This window comes from Urocampus carinirostris, chromosome 9, assembly GCF_059441175.1.
Source record: "Urocampus carinirostris isolate Australia breed hairy pipefish chromosome 9, RoL_Ucar_1.0, whole genome shotgun sequence".
Classification (NCBI taxonomy): Eukaryota; Metazoa; Chordata; class Actinopteri; order Syngnathiformes; family Syngnathidae; genus Urocampus; species Urocampus carinirostris.
The window spans coordinates 6,906,614-6,912,104 of NC_142357.1; positions in this window are offsets into that span (position 1 = coordinate 6,906,614).

Sequence of the window (5,491 nt, forward strand, 5' to 3'; positions counted from 1 at the left end):
GTGAAAATAGTATTGTGTATGAGAGTGGATAGAAGTATTTGTGCTGGGGTATGACTGTGGCAATTTGGGGAGTATAGTTGTACATGTGTGACTGTACGTTATAATATGTGAGAGCTAGTATGATTTACTTCTCAAATGCCCTCTTCTATTTTTTTAAAAGAGCCCTTTTACACACGAGGATTTCCTTGCACAAGTTGTTGTTTCTTTAATATTGCTCGCTTTACAAAAGGAAAATTTAGTTCAAGAGCAGCCCCGGGGCTACCACTAGTCACCGATTAAGGCCGCTCCCTGCTCATGACTGCTCTCTACGATCAGCTCAGTCCAGTTTGCGCATGCATCAGGCACCTCATTCCCCTCCTTGGGTTATACCTTGTAGAGTCCCTATATTCCACAGCAAGTACGTTTTGAACACATCTTTGCAATCACATTTTATAGCATCTCCTTTTTGTGACTTCTTGTGATCTTAACCGTGAGTTCTGAAAATCCAAATGGTAAGACGTCTGAGAAATAAAGGAAAACGATGACAATTGAAACGAAGCAAGAAATAGAGAATCACAAGTGTGGTGTTTGTGTTAGTGGCAAGGCCAAAGAGTACAATTGGAAAGCAGCAAGTGCCAATCACAAAGCCATTATTTAAGAGGGACGGTATATTCCTGCTGCAAGAAAATAGTGAAGAAAAGGACGAACCAAAAAAGCTGATGTCTACAAAGACGATTATAGAGGTGCTGGCTAAGTGAGAGAAAGTTGCTGCTTTAATTGATAAAAAAAAAAACATCCAGAAAAAAAGGCACCTTGTCGTGCCACATCTCTCTTTAATGGCAATTGCCTTCAGCATTTGTAAACTCTCATTTATTTTGTTATTATCATTTTATCTATCTTAATGCAGTATTTTTTATTTTATTTATAATTTGAATGTGTTTTAGTGACCAAGAAGGCGTTTTTATAGATAAAGTTCACTTTGATCCTTTTGGGAGGTTGCGAACGGGCCAATTAGTTTTAAATTTTTTCATGTAGGGGAAATTCACTCATTACACGAGCAGTATGATCTACAAGCACCATCCTGGAACGAATTAAGCTCATACACTCGAGATCAAAATTAGACAACAACTTAATAATTTGAGTAACTTTGAAATAAATCCAACTTCTCTAACTAAATGCATTTCACAAAAAAATATTTTTCCGATCAAAATTAAAGAACAACAATGACTATAGCATGGGAAAAAACTCAGAAGGTTACAACAGTCAATAAGGTTGCTGTAAATAACTTCAGCACACTTGCAGCCACAGAATAAGCACTAGTCTCTTGCACTGCTCTGGTTTGATTTTTGTTAATTCTTCTTCCAGCCTCCTCCACAGTTCGGTGATTGTAGTGGGTTTCTTGACCATGACCTTGTCACAAAAGATTTTCCAGAGGTTCTCTACTAAGTAATGATTAGTACTGTGGGCAGGGCATGCCATTAATTAAATGTTTTCATCTTTAAGGAAATTATTCACCCTTTTTGCTGTGTGACATGGAGCATTATCCTGCATGAAGACTGCAGGCAGTTCGGCAATGAACACAAGCAATGAACCATATGCTGTTGAAAAAGGTTCTGATACACATCTGCATTCACTCGGCCATGTAGCTGTTCAAGAGGCCCAACTTCTGCTGCAAAAAACATGCTCCAAACTATGACACTTCCTCCTCCAGCTTTCACATACCTTTTTGCACACTTTGGGTTTAGCCTTTCTCCAATGTGTCGCTGAATGTAATGCTTTCCATCAGACACAAATAAATTAAATTTACTTTATTTACTGAAGTGAACTCTGGACCAGTTCTCCTGTATCCACACAACATGCTCCTCAGCAAAGCTCAGTCTAGGGTTTTTGTTTTTTTTTGCTAATCAGAGGTTTGGTCACTGCAGTGTGGGCCCGTTCAAATGCTCCTGAATGGCGAGACACTGTATCATGAGATAGATCCTTACCATGTTCAGAACTGAACTGGACAGCAAGTCCAACTGCAGTGTAAAAACGATTGCCCAGCTACCTGTCCTCTCTTGCATTTTACTTCCATGGACGTACAGCCTTTTGGGCGACTTGAATAAGTTTGTAGTTTTGTAAAGATTCAATTTTCTTGAAATCACAGATTTTGCTATGGCTGATAGGGTCAACCCTTTCGTTTTCATCTGGACAACCTGCTGCCAGAGGCTTTCAGTCACTTTATGATGGCCCACCCTCTTGCAAAGTCAGTGAAACTGGCAGTTAGATTGCCAGTAAAATGGGGGTTGACAGATAATCGAGGAAATTAGCACCATGTGCTAGATTAGCACTGTCATGTGGAGGCACAGAAAAGTGTTCACCAATTTTGATTAGTGCATCTTGGGCAAAATACAGGTCTACTTTGTGAAAAATTGTTGTTGTGCCGTTGTCTAGACACAGCAAAATGTCCTTAAACTGTTAAGCATCAAATATGTCATTTTTTCAGTTGTTTGTAAATTGTTCTCCATTGTATGTAAGGGTACTACTGTTTTTGTTTGGGGTAATGTGTTTCATTTAGTTCATTTGTTATAGTTTGAAAGACAACCATTTATGTGTTTAGGGACCATTTTTTTATGTATTGTGAATTCCGAACCTGGGTATCATCTGCACCCGTAACACTTTTTAAAGAAAAAAAAACATTTTGTACATACATAACCAGCACCTGACTTTAAGATGCATGTGTCCACGTTGGAACTTGAGATTTTTACAAAGAAAGACGATACACGTAAAATAAAGTTTTCCGTTTTAATAACAAACGCTAATAGGGAAAACGCACCCGAACACAGCAACACAAATAACACAGCGCAACAGGTTTAGTAAAAAAAACAGTGGTAAAGGTCACACAGCACTACAAGCACCAAAAGTGCAAAAACAGCAGCAACATAAGTAACAACTCAACAAAGACAAAGGAAAGAACTACATACATTAGCGACATCTCTACTTAATCCGCAAGGTTGAAATTGTGTGTTGCGGAAACTACAGTTTTTTCTAGTACTTCACTAACGTAAAATAATACCTAAAATAATGTTCTTATCTTTTAAAAAAATATTTTAACTTGTCTTATCCTGGAAGAAGATATATATAGTATTGTGAAAAAGATATGTTTGCTATGTCATATATTTTAAGGTTGATTCTTCTTATTTTAAGAGTAAAAACCTTTTAAAAGAAAATCATACTTAATTATGCTAATAGAGTAACTTCCAAACCAAAATAATTACGGACCAAACTAGGCTCTAATTTATCATTTATTTGTTGTATTATATTAACTTTAAATAAATATTATCCATTTTAGAATACAATAAATGCATTAAAAAGAATATTGTCTGACAGTGGTCCTTTATTTTTGCAGGGTTTCGGTTTCATAAAGTTATTATGATAGGAGTTATCTGTAAATTAGGAGCATAATTTATTTATCAAAAAAAACTTACTGGCTAAAGTTATTTAAATAAAGGTACATTATTGAAGTTTGTAGTTTAGTACACACTAAAAATAATCAGCGAATTTTCAACTTGCCAGGAGCACAGGAAGGACCCTGAACTGCTAGCATAGATAAATAATGCTCATTAACACTTAAGGATAAATTGGACCAGCCATTAACCTGAAATGCATGTTTTTGGAATGTGGGAGTAAACATGAGCACCCGAAGAAAACCCAAACAAGCACGGGGAGAACATTCAGACGCTGCACAGGACGGCTGGTAGCTGGATTTGAACTCATGACGCCAGACCTGTGCCAACCACCGTGGCTCCTGACAATTATTATTATTATTATTATTAGTAGTAGTAGTATTATCATTGTACTAAAAGGAAACTGTTAAGCCAATCAGAATGCCCGGTCATAATGCGCAATGCAAATCCTTAAATCAGTAAAACAGTTACAGCGAGGGATTACTGTATTGGATTCGACGACAAAATTTAGATAAGTGGAATATTAGATAAATAGCTTTTTTTCAAGACTGGAAACTCTATATCTGTGAAGCAGAGCTGGAGTGCCCTAAGGATACCCACGCAAGCACAGGGAGAACATGCAAACTCCACACAGGAAGGTTCGATCTCAGGATAGAAGAACTGTATCGCACTAGTACTAACCACTGCGCTGCCGTGCCACCCCTCTTTCTGAGATAATCTGACAATTAGATTTTTATCTTTATTATATTTTACCACAAGAGTCCAGAAATCAATTTAGGAGAAGCAGCACTAGAATCATTTAAGATTGGGCATGAGTCAAAATGCTCTTGCGAACGTTTTGTGACAGTTTAGCAATACTGCCCCTGACATCAAATCACAGTCTGTTATACTGAACTTTACAATGATCACTAACACACAACGAATGGATGAAAGAATCTATATAAAGCACTAAAATGCATACCCCGCGACATAAAGATCAAGGTTTGACTCCCGCTCCAGAGTAAAGAAATTGCAACTCTATTGTAGAGGTTCCTTTGAGTAAGTAGTTTATAATAGGTCGAGGAATAGTCCATTACATTTTCACGAGCTCTAATGTTGCGCCAGCAGGAACTTGGCTGTCGGCCAAACAGGGATTAATCTGTATTTGTCTTCGGCTACCCAATAAAGAACTAAAGTGCCATTTATTGCATGTTTTTCCAAAAGTAAATGCAAAAAGTGCCATCAAGTTATATTTTATTTGTTTACTTAAGTACATCATTTAGATCATGGGACTCAAAATGATGGCCCATAGGACAATTGCAGCCCGTGGGACATTAGTTTGAGGCCCCAGCTTTAATTGAACGGAGGTTTAGAGAGCAGTGAATGAGCCTTGCTCATAACATTTGTTGAGTGTATGCCTTTGAGCCAAGCCTGTTAAAAAGTTTTATATGCTTGACCTTAGTTACCAAACAACTTGACAGTTTTTACTTCTGTCATGTTTCACAGTAGCCTGAGTTGCGTGATGTCTGGCATTTTTAGCCACAGAGCTGCAGATTAAATGCAATGTTTCAATAAATATTGGGGGGAAAGCTATGTTCAGACCAGTTTGTGTTAAAAGTTTTAATCATGTTCAGAAAGTTACACGTATTTGAATCTGGAGAATGATAATTCGATTTTTCCACTTGCATATTTGCTTGCATTTTGCTGTGATCTTGTTATTTTGTTTATTATAGATTGATTAGCTGAGTTTTTAACAATTCGTATCTTGTTATTGTAAGATATTTCGTGTTGAAACATAGAAAAGCAATTCGTAAGTGTGGGGTATTTTTTTTAACAGAGCTGTTTTTTGGAATACTCTATGCGGCCCAACCTCACCATGACCCTTAAGTCTGAGACCCCTGATTTAGATATTAAGCAGAATCTATACAGACACTCCCTAACTTATAACCATTCGACTTACATAAAACTGGTGGATACAACCATTTTCTGGGTATGTCCAAAAATATCCGTACATTGCTGTAAGTTAGATTTAGTATTGGGTGCACCTTTTTCCGAGTCGGGACATTACTGTAGTGCTTCTTTCTGCC